Below are 16,188 nucleotides of genomic sequence, written 5' to 3'. Positions count from 1 at the left end.
ATGCTCTCCGCATCTGGTAGCATTGTTCGGTGTGGAACTTCACCAGGTTTCTTTCAGTCGCTAGGATGAACTGAACGCGGTGATTATTGCCGCTGTGCTCAGTTATTGGCGATATACAAACGATGTCTTGCCAAACATTATACTGAAAATACAAACGTTTTGTGAATATGGTACTAAAATTATTTCATACCATACATATTCCTATTATATTCAGTTGAAATACACAGGTTTCGTAAGTGTGACTTCCGACAAACATCATGATTCATACAACATTTACCGACGGCCAGCATATAAGCCACTATAACACTATCTGCATTCCCACACCTATCATAATAATAAAAAAATTACCGTGACCCACGTCCTCCATAACCGTGAACCTAAAACTGGTAAATCTCTTTAACCGACGCAATTGGATAAGAGGTGGCGTTACAGGAAGAGGCAGGGTGGGGCGCCTGGGAGACAGGAGGGAGGTGGGTGAGGAGGGGGCAATAGTGGTCTGGCTAGTGGGAGGGGGGAGGGGCTCTACAGGAGACGAGTGATGGGGTAGGGGAGGGTGGACTGTGGCAGGAAGCTAGGATGAGATGGATAAATGATGCAATGGTGACATGGTGCTAATTCAGCTATAGTTTAACGTTGATTACTGTGTGGAATTTGAGTCAGGCCGTTAAAAGTTACGCACACTTTGGCAAGTTATGCAGTCTACCGCCATGTTTTGTTATATCGTCTACTGGACGACCTACTCCCCACGGGGTGGCACATGACACAAACCGTGCATTATTATTGTATGGTGATGACTGTGTCATCACATGGTGATATATTAAACATTTGTAAACTGTTTGATCTCACACCAGTTGTCATGGCGACTGGGAAATATTCTTGTTACTTTTACGTAGGATCATTGCTGATGACGACTGTGATATTGATAGCGGAGGAGGGGGAGGCAGGAATTTTCTCTTGCCTCAATACATAATGGTTAACCGTAGTGGTTTGTGCCTATGGTTCTGGTTAATATATGTATAACACCGATGTAAACGATAACGTGATTTCCTGGGGAGGGGGGAGAATGGACTGGGTCCCAGAACATAGGTGGCGAATCCACGGTGAGCTCATAGGTGCGTAGAGAGATGCTGTCTCAGCTATATATCAATCATGATCTGTATGTCGGATTACTGTTAACCCTATACTGATAGAGTAAATCGTGGTATGAAGGACGTGTAACTGTTAAGCAATCTGATTCACAACCTCAGTATCCAGTTCAATGTCCGTCCATCCCTCATCCCGTCAACTACGTGCACTCATACAGGCATAATGACGGGGAGGGAAGATGACTGTAATGAGTGCTACACTATGAACAGCCAGACACATGTTTATACATCAGTGACGTCGTTCACTACCTGCCTTGTTTAATGGATTGCAATATACACCGTTACTCAGCCAGGACAACAGCTTCATGTTCGGACACTACTGAGATGTGTGGCTCAGTATTTGCTCTCCGTGGTCGTTTGATATTAGGGACTGGGCTGGTGGTATGATGGCAGCTCTTTTAACACCGGAAACTGCATGTGATCCTCTAATACTGTTAGAAAAACAGTAATACCATAGGTTTTCACATTAGCCACACAGCTGTCAGGTTGGCTGCCATCAACCAAGGTGTTGACAGGTGGCACCCCTCGCGATAGTTCAGTCACGCTCAATCAAGAATGGAGGCAAGACGACAAGCAGCAAGCGAGTGGGAAATTGGTTTTTGAGGCTGCATTATTGGTATGTGGGAAAGTGGACAGTCTATCCAAGCCATATTGAACAACCTGGGGAGTTTTACAGGAACTGTCATCAGGTAGATATGGAAGTGAGATTTGATGATGTTCTGTTGAATTTTTACATATCTGTCAGTACAGACAGATTGCCAAACATATGACACGTCAAATAACACCACCAGCGTTGTGAACTCCAAATCTGAAATTGTCTGGCAGGGCGGAGGAGACTGACACGTATGCCAACATGCCATGCATACGACCACCACGTCACACCACTCCAGCTCAGGACCGTGCTGTTCTACGTACAGCAGAAGCCGATCACCAGTCAAATGCTGTAGCCATACAGGCCGCTGTACACCTTGAAGTCAGCAAGAGGACTGTGAGACGACAGTTGCACGCACGTGGAAGTTCATCACAGGACTCCATCAACTAATGAGTTCCTGACTGACCAGCACCGCAAAGGACGGCTACGGTTTGCCCGGCAATATGTGAGCTGCAAGGAAGACTTTTGGGAATGCGTCATCTGGACTGATGAAAAGACTTTTAGCTCTACGTCTCATGGTAGGCACCACTGCTGGAAAAGAAACAACACTCGGTGAGGACAATTTATGCAGATGTGTTGTTTCCATGGATACTGTTATGTCAAAGAGGACCGCATACCCAGTCATACAGACATATGGTATTAATACTACTCCTTTGAGATTATTACCCCTGTGAGATGAACATAACAATTACTAAGTCTAATCAGACTTAACCTGTAGTATTCTTGCTTTACTTTGATTTAATGTTCATGATAGTATAGTGTAGTAGGCTTAGGAGAGATTAATAGAAAATCTATGCCTAACATTAAATAAAATTAATATTAAGTATATTTTGATGTGCTATGATTGTAATGTTATTACGATTATAGAGCCGCAGAAAAATGAGCAGACTCATACCTCCCAGGATTATTGATAACTCTACACTAAAATAACCCAACTTCATTCTACATACACATATAAGGTAAACGGATATAATATCACTGTCTACTGTACTGGACTGACTCGCCTCCCCCATCTGCACTCTTAGAATACTCATTATACGTCACTACTAACATATCCACCTGCGATTTAATGGCAGACAGACCGTAGCACACAACCATCCCCCTCTCATCCTCTGACCTCTACAGAAGAGGCCAGTCCAATGCCACACCACTCTCATGTACATTGCATCTTTACCTAACCTCTCCACCTCACTGTAGGTGTCCTTCTACCACATTGCTGTATTGCCATGTTCAACCATTTACCCTATAAATGAATCACCTAAAGGTGTATTATTACAGGGACCAAAAACACACACACTTCCCACAGTTGTTCTTTCCGGGGTGGCTATCCCTCACTAACACCACACACATTCCTGAACCCAAGCACTGCCATTCCTGTCAACTGTGAGTGAGAAGTTTCAATTACTAATCGTATTTGACTCTTTAAGCTAAGTAATTATTCATGTAACCTTCGTGAACCAAGGCACTGCCACTCTTGTCAGTTGTGATCAAGAGTTGTCAGTTACTATTCGTATTTGAGTCCTTAAGATGAGTAATAAAATCATGTAACCTAATAACCATATGTAACATATACTTTGAACAAAACCAGTATATCTCATTATTTCTTTCACCAGATACGATCAGCAAAACATCTTTCACGTGGCCAGGAGTGGACAGGTGACCGTGAACGTGTGGGGATGGGTTAGCATGCACGGAATGGGTGACATGCACCACATACAGGATCGGTTCAATGCCCAAAAATATCTTGAAATATTGAACAACTTTTTTTTTTTTTTTTTTTGCCTCCTTAACTGCTAGGAATCACCCATTCCCCCTTGGTCCGGTATACTATGTCCACGACCGCTGTCCAGTACATCAGGCTCGTGTTGTGCAGGAGTGGTTCTAAGAGCACCCCTAGTTTCAGCTTTTGTATTGGCCCAGTAAGAAGACACATTGCAACCCTATAGAAAATATCTGGAGGTCTACGGTAAACAGGTGGGAACCTGGACAAGACTGCACACCCCAGGAACTCTTGGACCACATTCATGTGGTGTGGGAGGTATTTTGGGTGAGACCTGACCTTGTCAGACGCCACACAGCGAACATGCCACAAAGATTTCAGGAAGTCATTAACAAGGGTGGTGGATGGACTGGGTACTGAGTTGAGAAATGTTAATGTATTTGAGTGTAGCTTATGAGTGAATAATATATATATATATATATATATATATATATATATATATATATATATATATATACTGTATATACACAGTATATATATATATATATATATATATATATACATATACCCCCTGGGGGTAGGTTTTTTTTTCAAGAATACTCCCCCAGTATCCCTGCTTGTCGTAAAAGGTGACTAAAAGGATTGCGGAGGGTTAGTGCCCCTCCCCGGAAAATTACTAACTAAAAAAACAAACAATAAGCCTCGGACAAGGACTGACCAAACGATGACGACCAAGGACCGGACAAAGGACATGCAGATGGAACATGGAACATGGAACGTAAGGGGAGCGAATGATGAGGTGAAAGAGAGAGAGATTGTCCAGGTGCTTGAGGGTGCGAAAGTGGATGTACAGTTCGCCGCACAAATGGCGTTCCTCACCCTCCGGGTCAAATTGTATATTTGGCAACGCCGTACCCAGATCCCCAACCCCCTCCTAACCCCATCTCGTAGTACTACCAACCTCCCCCGCCTTCCACTGACTCACGTATATGAGATAAAGGTTTCGTGAACCATTTACATCAGTTGCTATCTACGTGAGTCAGTGGAAGGCGGGGGAGGTTGGAAGTACTACGAGGTGGGGTGAGGAGGGGGTTGGGGATCCGGGTACGACGTTGCCGAATATACGATTTGACCTGGAGGGTGAGGAACGCCATTTGTGCGGCGAACTGTATGTGGAATAACTGAAACAAAATGGAGAGGAGAAAGTGTGAGAGAATGGGAGTATGGATGGGGTATATGTGCAGGAGTAGGTGAGAATGAGAGGGCAAAGGAAGGAGTATGTATAGTTGTGAGTAAAAGATGGAAGAGGAGCATAAGACAGTATGGATCAGTTGGGTCAAGGATTGTGTGGGTAAAGTTGAAAGTTGGAATACAAATGTGGGCGATTGTGTATGTGTATGCGCCAACGCAAGATCGTGCTAGAAGAGTGAGAGAAGAGTTCTGGACAAATGTGGAAGTGTGCATGGAAAAGTTTGGAAGGAATGAGAGAGTGTTTTTGATTGGTGATATGAATGGTAAAGTTGGGAATGTGAAGGTGGATGGAATAGTTGGTGAGTGGGGTGTGCCTGCTGAGATAGATGAGAATGGGAGTGCATTAGTGGACATTTGTGCTGGGAGGGGGTTGGTGATAGCCAATACCCTCTTCAGGGATAAAATGATCCACATGTATACATGGCGAGTGATGAGAAGGGTGGGTGGTGAACTGATTGAAAGGAAGGCAATGATTGATTATGTGTGTGTGGATGAAAGGATGCAAAGATGTGTAATGGATGCAAGAGTTTATAGAGGTTGGGGGAGTGGACTTTCTGACCACTACTTGGTGGTGGCCAGAATAAGAATTCAAGTAAGATGGAGGAATAGAAGAAAGGAAAGATGAGAGGAAGGAGTAGTTGCAAGGAGAGTGGAAAGGTTACAAGAGGATGAGAAAAAGGCAGAGTATAAGAGAGAAGTGGAGGAACGATTGAGCAAATATGAATTGGAGCAGATGCTGGTGTGTGTAGGATATTTACAGAAGAAATATGTGCAGCATGTGATGTGGCGTGTGGAAGGAAGAGAAGACGGAGGGGGGTGCAGGGAACAGCGTGGTGGAATGAAGAGGTGAAACAGGCTCTGGCACAAAAGAAGAAAGCATACAATGAATGGATGAGAAATAGGGGCGTGGAAGAAGTTGAGAGGCGGAAGAGAGAGTTATATGTAGAAAGAAAGAGAGAGGTGAAAAGATTAGTAAGAGAAAGTAAGAAGAGACTGGATGAAAATTTGGAAGGAATTTGAGTGTAAAGTGGAGGGACTGTAAGAAAATGTTCTGGAAAGAGGTGAAAAGAGTAAGACAGGGTGGAAGTGAAGTTAGCAGGGGAGTGAAAGATAAAAATGGTAGATTACTAGTGGAGAAGGGAGAAAAAGTGAGCAGATGGAGAGAACACTTTAAGGAATTGTTGAACGTGGAGGATGGAAGTAATGCAAGTATAGGTGGCTGGGGAATGGCTGGGAGAAGGAGGGAGGTGAGAAGACAGGAAGAAATCAGTAGGATAGAAGTTGTGGAAGCAATGAAGAAAGTTAAATCGGGGAAAGCCCCAGGAATTGATGGAGTGTGTGGTGAAAAGCTGAAGCATGGGGGAGAGATAGTAGTAGAATGGATGAGGAAGATGTGCAGATTGGCCTGGGAGGAAGGTAGAGTCCCGGAGGATTGGAAGTCAGGTATAATTATTCCCTTGTACAAAGGAAAAGGGGAAAATGAAGTGTGTGGTAATCATAGGGGCATTTGTCTTATTAGTATAATAGGAAAAGTGTATGGCAGGATACTTATTGACAGAGTTAGAGAAAGAACAGAGAAATTAGTTGGAGAAGAACAGGGAGGCTTTAGGAAGGGAAGAGGTTGGGTAGATCAGATATTCATTCTTAGATCTTTAGTGGAAAAGTTTCTAGAGAAGGGAAAGAAGTTGTATGCGGCTTGCATGGATTTGGAGAAAGCATATGACAGGGTGGATAGACAAGGATTGTGGAAAGTGTTAAGAATATATGGAGTAGATGGGAAGTTGTTGAATGCTGTGAAGAGTATGTACGATGGTGCGAAGGCTGCAGTGCGTGTGGATGGTGAACTAAGTGAATTTTCCTCTTTGAAAGTTGGTTTGAAACAGGGATGTGTCATGTCTCCATGGTTGTTCAATCTGTACATGGATGGGGTAATAAAAGAGGTACAAGGTAGGGTAGTGGATGTTGGAGTGGCCCTGGTGAGAGAGGATAGTGTTTGGAAACTCCCTGTACTGTTGTTTGCAGATGATACTGTGTTGTTGAGTGAAGACGAAGGGGAGCTGCAAGGCTTGGTGAATGAGTTTGGGAGAGTGTGTAAGAAACGGAATCTAAAGGTGAATGTAGGGAAGAGTAAAGTGATGGTCTTTGAGAGAGGTGAAGTCAGTGAATGTACAGCGAGGTTGGATGGTGAGGAATTGGAAAATGTGAGTATGTTTAAGTACTTGGGTAGTGTGATGAGTAAGGATGGAGGTTTGGAGGGTGAAGTGCTTGAAAGGGTACAGCAGGGAAGAAAGGTTGCTGGTTCTTTGAAAGCAGTGATAAGAAACAGGGAAGTGAGCATGGAAGTGAAAAAGTTACTACATGACAGTATTGTGACACCAACTCTAACGTATGGAAGTGAAGCTTGGACGTTGCTGGAAGGACACAAGTCAAGAGTGAGAGTGGTAATGAGTTATTTAAGAGGAGCCTGTGGAGTCACATGGAGAGACAGGCTGACAAATGAGGATATAAAGGAGCATTGTGGTGTTGATGTGGATGTGATAGGAGGCGTTATGAGGAACACACTGAGGTGGTTTGGCCATGTGGAGAGGATGGAGGGTGAAAGACTGACGAAGAGAGAGTATGTGAGTGAGGTGGAGGGGGGAAGAGGGAGGGGGAGGCCGAGGATGAGATTTGAGGGATGGGGTGGAGAGGTATATGAGAGAGGGGGGTGAGTTGGGAGCAGGGCAGTGAAATGGCGGGGGACAGGGCGACTTGGAGGCGATTTTTTTGTGGCCACCCCAAACGGGATTGAGGCGTCTGGCGTCTGGCAATATATATATATATATATATATATATATATATATATATACATACATACATATACAGTATATATAAACTGCAGTATAGTGCCACAGAGGGCGAATAACACCCCCAGAAGGAGCCCACCGAGGAGCACCTACAGCACGCCGGGACTCAGGGCGACAACGACATAAATCTTCCCGGGCCTCGTGCCCCTATGACCTGGAGCTCGCCTGCCACCATAGCAGGAATGCAAGACTACCTTCCAGGCAAGCTGACTACATCCAACCACGGGGTGGAGCTGTTACTCCAGCTCCAGTCAGCACCCCTGAGATGGCCGGTAGCTGCTTAACCATCCTACAGGAGATGGCCTGTAGCCACTCTGGAGGAAAACAGGAGATGGCCTGTAGCTGTGCACCCCTCCTGCAGGAGACGGCCTGTAGCCGCTCCAGAGGAAATCAGGAGATGGCCTGATGCCGCTCACGCCTTCATCAGGAGATGACCTGTAGCCGCCCGACCCTTCTACAGGAGATAGCCTGCAGCTGCTCTGGAGGCAAACAGGAGATGGCCTGCAGCTGCTCTGGAGGCAAACAGGAGATGGCCTGTTGCCGCTCTGAAGGTGCCCCTCGAGAGACGGCCTGTAGCTTCTCAACCCTCCTGCAGGAGACGGCCTGCAGCCGCTCCAGAGAGAATCAGGAGACAGCCTGTAGCCACTCCCGCCTTCGTCAGGAGACGGCCTATAGCTGCTCTGAAGGTGCCTCTGAGTCGGTCTGTAGCCGCTCCCTCCCCCAATCCATGGCCAATAGCCAGGCCTTAGCTACGGCCTGCAGCCTCGCCCCTAGAAGGCCACGGCCAGTAGCCGGGCCCTGTGGCAGGAGACGGCCGGTAGCTGCTCCTACGTCAGGTGCTCACTTCTGTTCACCAACCTACGACCCATATATATATTCCTTGATTCGTTCATCATCCAATCCTACGTTCCCCATTAGCAGTGTGCGAGGCTATGCAAGTTGGTCCTAACATTTTAATATGAGTGGCCAGCCTCACTCATCCCTGAGTGGCATTACGTAAGCAATAAACCCCACTCACTAGATGTAGTGCTGCTCTTGGGTGTCTGCCCTTTCCCCTCCTCTATCCTTCTTTCATTCCATCCTCTTCTGTCTTTCTTTCCTTCATTCCTTCCTCATCCTTCTGCTTATGGGTGACTTTACATTCCCTCTTCTGTCTTTCTCTTCTTCATTCCTCTCCCTTCTACCTGTGGGTGACTCTACACTGAATGACAAGCCAAATTGTTTCCTGTACACCAGGAAACCATCTACTATGCTGGGTGGTAACCATAAACCAAATTTTGGCGCCTGGTGGTTTAGTGGCTAATTATGGAGCTCCAATCAGATTAAGCCGGTGAAGGTACTAACAAGGCATATGGGCCTGATGGGGTCCCTCCTGTTGTTCTCAAGAACTGTGCTTCTATGCTTACATCCTGCCTAGGCAAACTCTTTCGCCTTTGTCTGTCAACTTGTACCTTTCCTTCTTGCTGGAAGTTTGCTCTCATTCAGCCAGTCCCAAAGAAGGGTGACCACTCCCAACCCTCCAACTATCGTCCATTTGCTTTAACGTCCTGTATTTCAAAAGTTTTTGAGTCAATTCTCAATAGAAAAATTTTAATGCATCTTTCCTGTCACAACCTCCTTTCTGATCGTCAGTACGGGTTCCATCAGTGACGCTCCACTGGCGATCTTCTCACCTACCTTTCAGACTCCTGGTCATCCTCCTTTCGGGACTTTGGCGAAAGCTTTGCCATTGCACTTGACATCTCAAAGACTTTCGATCGAGTCTGGCATAAATCTTTAATTTCCAAACTGCCCTACTACGGTTTCTATCCTTCTATCTGTGCCTTCATCGCTAGCTTCCTTTCTGGTCGTTCTATAGCCACTGTTGTAGACGACCATCGTTCTTCTCTAGATCTATCAACAGTGATGTTCCTCATGGCTCTGTCCTATCACCAACTCTCTTCCTTTTATTCATCAATGATCTTCTAACCTGTACATCTAACCCTATCCACTCATACGCCAATGACTCCACCCTTCACCTTTCCATTCGGTTCCCGCAACGTCCATCTCAACAGTTGCTTCAACAAACAAGGGATGTGGCTATGGCACACCTAATATCTGACTTGGCTCGTATCTCTGACGGGTAAAAATAATATGGTTGTTTTTAATGCATCTAAGACTCAGTTCTTACACCTATCAACCCGACAGAATCTTCCACAGGTATACCCACTAATGTTTAATAATATTCAGCTTAGTCCTGCATCATCCTTGAACATGCTTGGGGTTTCATTTACTCAGGACTTATCTTGGAAAGATCATATTACATCTCTTGTAAAATCTGCTTCCAAGAGATTGGGTGTGCTAAGCCGACTCCGTTCCTTCTTTGCCCCTGCACAATTGTTGACTCTATACAGGGGTTTTATCTGCCCCTGTGTGGAGTACAACTCTCATGTGTGGGAAGGCTCCCCACATACAGCTCTTCTCAATAGGGTGGAATCAAAGGCTTTTCGTCTCATTAACTCTCCTCCTCTTACTGACTCCCTTCAACCTCTGTCTCTTCGCCGCACTGTTGGATCTTTATCTCTTTTCTATCGCTACTTTAATGGTCACTGCTCATCTGAACTGTCTGCTTGCATTCCTCCACCTCTTCGACGGGTGCCTAGCACCCGTCTGGCAGCAAACTCTCATCCCTTTTCTGTCCAACTCTCTAATGCAAGAGTTAACCGTTACTCCCAGTCTTTCATTTATGCAACAGGTCAACTCTGGAACTGTCTCCCTCTGTCTGTATTTCCTGCTGCCTATGATCTCCAGTTTTTCAAACACAGTGTGTCCAGGCATCTCAAAATGAAATGATCGGATCTTGAATTTGGCTCTCTATTGTATTTTGTTTTTCTCTTGGAGGGAACTGTTACTGCAGGCTCATGGCCTTTGGTTCCTTCTTCCTAGCATAAAATATATATATATATATATATATATATATATATATATATATATACCCTTTCATGCACGGACTCCAATCGAGTCATTAAATATCATCCAGTGCAATGCACCATGATGCACATCGTGTCAAACAAAGGAGGACACAAGTTTCCTGCCGATATGTGTCATATTTTGGCATATTTTTTTTTTACCCAATTCGTGTCATGGTGCGCTTTACAGGTTTGTTAAACAATTTAACGACTGAAACCACCTGCGCCTGAGCGAGTATGTATATATAATTAAATAGATAGATTGATAGATAGATAGATTTATATTGTGTAAGCGAGCGTGTGTGTGTGTGTGTGTGTGTGTGTGTGTGTGTGTGTGTGTGTGTGTGTGTGCTCTTACCTAATTGTATCTTTACAGGAATGAGTCAAGCTCATACTGTCCCGTGTTTTAAACCTTATTTATCATACATATCCTTAAATTTGTGAATTGTTTTGACACACTATTTCATTCGGTAGTGCATTCCACTGATCAACTGCTCTATTTGGGAAACTAAATTTCCTTACTCTTTATTACCTCTTTTTTTATGCAGTTTTTTGCAGTGTCCTCTTGCTGATGCATCCCCATAAGTTAAGTAATCATTTATCTCTATTTTCTCCTTCCCTGATATGCATTTATATAGCATAATCATGTCACCTCTCTTCCTTTTCTCCTGTAGTGTTGGTAGATTCTGTTTTTTTAGTCTTTCTTTGTAGCTTAGATCCCTTAAGCTTGGTACCCATCTTGTAGTGGCCCTTTGAACTTTTTCAATCATGTCTATGTGTTTTTTGAGATGAGGACTCTAGACTACTGATGCATACTCCAGGGTTGGTCTGATGAATGATGTTATTATCCTTATGAGCATGTCTTCATTTATGTATGTGAATGCTATTCTCATATTTGCAAGCAGTGTATACATGTTCCGTACCTTCTCACTGATGTGGTCAGCCGGAGATAGTCTGTTATTGATAGTCACACCTAGGTCCTTCTCTCTTTCTGGTGTGTGTAGGGTTTTATTTCCTAACTTATAATCCCAATCAGGTCTTTTTCTACTTTTACCAAACTTGATTACATGACACTTGTTCACATTGAATTCCATTTCCCATGTATTACTCCATTCATGAAGTATATTTAATTCTTCTTGTAGCTCTTTACAAGAGTCTGTGTTAGTAATTCTCCTTTGTATTTTTGCATCATCTCCAAACATATTTAGATAGCTTTCATTTCCAGTGTTACTGTCTATATCATTTATATACACTAAAAGCATGATTGGTGCCAGCACTGAGCTCTGTGGAACTCCGCTAGTCACTTCTCTCCATGATGAGTAATTTCCCCTTAGTACTGTTCTCACATCTCTTTTTATGAGAAAATCTTGCATCCAACAATACAGTTTGCCTCGAATTCCTCCTTGATGGTACAGTTTCCATAAAAGTCTTTGGTGTGGTACTGTGTCAAATGCTTTCTTGAAATCTAATTAGATACTGTCCACCCATCATTCTCTTTCCTGTAATGTGTCTGTTACTCTGTCATAGTAGCTCATCAGATTAGTAACACATGATTTTCCGTTTCTGAAACCAAACTGTCTTTCTGTTGTCATATTGTGTTCTTCTAGATGATTTACCCAAGCTTTTCTTATAAGCTTTTCTAATACCTTGCTTACGACACTGGTTAGTGGTACTGGTCGGTAGTTGAGTGGATTTTGTCTATTCCCTTTCTTGAATAAGGGAACAATGTTTGCTTTCTTCCAAATATCAGGTAGTTTACCTTGTCTCAAGGATTTCTTGAAAATTAAAGATAATGGTTTACTTAACTCCTTTGCACATTCATGTAGCACCCAACATGAAATTTCATCAGGACCATTTGCTTTTCCTTTGTCTAATTTACTTAAGTCCTCCTGTATTTCTTTTTATGATATTTGTATATCTGGTAGTATGTGTGGGCATGCATGTTCCACATAGTCCCTCTCATTTTTTTTTCTGTAAAAACTGATTGGAAATTCTTATTTAGTGCTTCACAAATATCCTTCTCTTGTGTATAGGTGATTCCCTCGCCTGTAATGGATTGTATTTTATCTTTTACTTTGGTTTTGCTTCTGATGTAGCTGTAAAATAGCTTCGGCTGATCACTGCTTTTATTTATGATATCCTCCTCAAACTGTTTTTGGGCTTCGCTCCTTATTCTTGTATAATCGTTTCTTGCCTGTTTATAGTTGTTATATGCCCTTTCACTATTGTGTCTTCTGTATCTATTCCACAACAAATCTCTTTTTTCTTTTGATTTTTTGCATTCTGTATTGAACCATTTCTTTATTTTCTTTTCTGCTTCTTTGTGCTGTGGGATGTACTTCTGGACTCCCATTTCATAAAGTTCACATAATTTTTTATATATAGCATTTAAACCTTGTCCTCTAAGCTCCTTTTCCCAATCAATTTCTAAGAAGTACTTCTTTAGGTCATGAGAGTTTCCCTTTTTATAGTTTAGGCTCTTTTTGTAACTTTCTTTGCTGTTAACTATGCCATATGCAATTCTGAAGTTGCAATTTAGTAGTGCATGGTTGCTTTCTCCGAATGGAGGGTGATATATTAAATTATCAATATCGTTTTCTTGCCTAGTAAATATAAGATCTAGCATTGAGGGTACATCGAGTCCTCTTTTTCTGGTGCTTTCCCTTACATGTTGCATTAGGAAAAAAATCCTGCACGAGATCCAGGAGCTTTTGGTCCCAACAGTTTTCTTGGCTTATTATATCTAGAGCATTCCAATTTATATTTGTATTAATATCTCCAGTTAGTATAATTCTTTCCGATTTCTCTTCCATTCTATGTAGTAATGCTCTTAAACTCTGAACTGTACTCTCCGCCAGGTCCTCATATTCGCCTCTTTCCCATGTGTTTAATCTAGGTGGCATGTACAAATTGGCTACAATTACTTTCCCTTCAGATGTATTGATATCTACTGCAATCAGTTCTACTTGTGAGGGTATATCTAGTTCTATTTCTTTGACTTTTATATTTTTCTTAGTTAATTATATAATTCCTCCTCCTTTTTGAAAGTTCCTATCTCTTCTCCATATATTGTACTCCTCTAAGTTTAGTATGTCATTTGATATCCTTGGTGTTAATTTTGTTTCAGTTAGGCATATTATATGTGGTTCATTTTCTGTGATATAATCATTCATCTCTAATTATTTAGATACCATTCCATCCACATTTGAGTACATCAGCTCAATCATCTTGTTTATATACTTATCATGACTTGGTTCTACTACCTTCCTCCTTTTTATTCCCTCCTGTTTATGTACTACTTTCGTACCTGCAACCATATTACTTTGTAAAAAATTTTTATTCTTCTCCTCCTCTGATCTTCCCTCATTTTATGTTTTGGCTTCCTCCCTCTTCTCTTTCAGTAATTCCAGTTCCTCTTGTGTTAGGCATCTTTTTATCCATACATTTTTGAATTCCTCTTTTTCCATAAGATTCTTTGCATTTTATAGTATCTCCACAGTGTTTACACTCTGGAAGGTTACCTTTAGCGGTCTTGACTTGTTTCTCTTGTATTTCCCTAACCTTTTGTGTTCCTCTATGTCTTTACTACAGGTTTCCTCTGATGCTTCTTTCAATATGCTCGTTATATTTGCCATCTCCTTTTTGTCTCTTGGGGTTTTGTTTCTTACTTCTTCCTCTTCTATACCAGTGATTACCATAGATTTGTTAATATCTGCTGAATCTCTGACTAATTTAGGATTGTTTTGGATTATTCTTTTCACTTCCTTTTTAATGTTTTTTTTTCTTTCACCCTTGTTTCTAAGTCTTTCTTTACTTTCACCATTTCAGCATAAATGGTTTCCTCATCATTTTTGTAACTTTGCACAGCTTCATTCACCTGTGTTATCTTCTCCTCAATATCACTGCTCTGATCTATCAGACTGCTTACTTGCCTAATTGTCTCTGTATCATTTTTGAACTCTTCCATAATACTCTCATGGTTGATTACTGTACTTGCCATTTCACTATTTTTTCTCCTAAGTGAACCCACTTCTACTGTTAGCTCGTTTATGGTTGTGTCTTTCTTGTTGACTTCTTTTCCTTATTTTTTTCTATTTCTTCCTTTTGCATGTGCATCTGTTTCTTAATTTCATCAATCTCATTCTGAAAAGCCATCTCTAGTCTGTGCACTCGTTCCACCAGTTTATTGAGAGTCTCCATTTCAACCAGTTCTTGGTAGAAATCATCATCCTGCTCTCTACCTTTATCCCTTTTCTTCTCCAAATTAGCTTTGCTAAAGTATGTGGTCATTATACAGTACTAAAAGTACATACAGTACTTACATTCCCTGATGCAGTTGTAGACTAAAAAAAACGATCAGCTGATTTTGCGCATTCTTGCGCTACGTTTGTGTGTGTGTGTGTGGGTGGATCAGGAAATAAAATTGTATAAAAATTAAGCTATACTCTAATTAATTCCATCCATATTTACTGTAATGTTTGTACGATTTTATACGACACCGAACACTTGTTAGCCTACTGCTCTATTTCCATTACTGTACTCACCATTACACATCCAAAGAATTGTTTAAAAATCAGATTGATAAAACACAATGCAGTACTGTATTTCAGACTGGTTTCTTCATTCAGTTGCTCTCAGATGGCAGCAAATACTGTCAGAGATAATCTGAATAAAAAAATTTAAAAAATCTGCAGGAGCATACCCCCTGGCCCACCTAGAACTCGTGTCTTCGTCGCTTGTGATTCAACAGAACTCTGGGCTAAGCCCCTATGTCCTGAATGTCTACCAACGGCCCTGCTTGACTCCAGTCCTCGTATATATGCCTATCTTACCATTCATACAGTACAGTGTGAACACTACTCTGTTATTTAAACAAAACACTGCAGATAAATTGTGTGCTTGCGTTTAATACAAGCGATTTCTGTAACTAATGGCATTGTTGATGTAATATGCACGTGCTCAGACTGGAAAACTGTAAACATTACAACCTTGTACCACCATTATTGGTTCCAGTATTTGTGAAGGAAGGCTTGGGTCATACCACAGTTGCTCAATATGAACCTCAATATTAGAAATAACCACTGGCAATGTGTAAAATCAACAGCCAAATAAGGCATATGGAAAACGGTAACATAAACCTGTGTTAGGTAAATCCACCTTTAATTTACATTGGTGCCATACAGATATTAATGAGACATATAGAGACCCTCATTTCTGCCAGACTGTTCATATTTATTGGTGATAAAAGAAAAAAACTACATAGGCCTATCCTACTCTGTTTATGAAATCAGTCGTCATTCATGATGGTACTGCGTAAACCCCCGTCCACACAAGCATGCAGTACCCGGCCACACAAGCGGGCAGTGCCTGGGGGCCGCGAGGGAGTCTGTATCAAACAAATTGTGGCAAGTTTGACAGGCAAACCAGCAGGCAGTCCGTGCTCATTGTTGAGTGAAATAACCAGACACTGCCTCCCCTCTTTTTCTTTTTTTTACTTTGTTTCTTTTTTAGTCCAGCAATGATTGTTCTATACAACGCTATTTTTCATGCACAAACTATGTTGGCCATTGTCATACCGCATTCAGGCGCTGTTGACTACCTACTCGCCAGCCACCTACTCCACTGG

This window comes from Coenobita brevimanus, chromosome 44 (genome assembly GCF_032717465.1).
Source record: "Coenobita brevimanus isolate Jiangsu-jjx chromosome 44, ASM3271746v2, whole genome shotgun sequence".
NCBI lineage: Eukaryota > Metazoa > Arthropoda > Malacostraca > Decapoda > Coenobitidae > Coenobita > Coenobita brevimanus.
The sequence above is the reverse complement of the archived record's forward strand: the minus strand, read 5'-3'. Positions refer to the sequence as shown.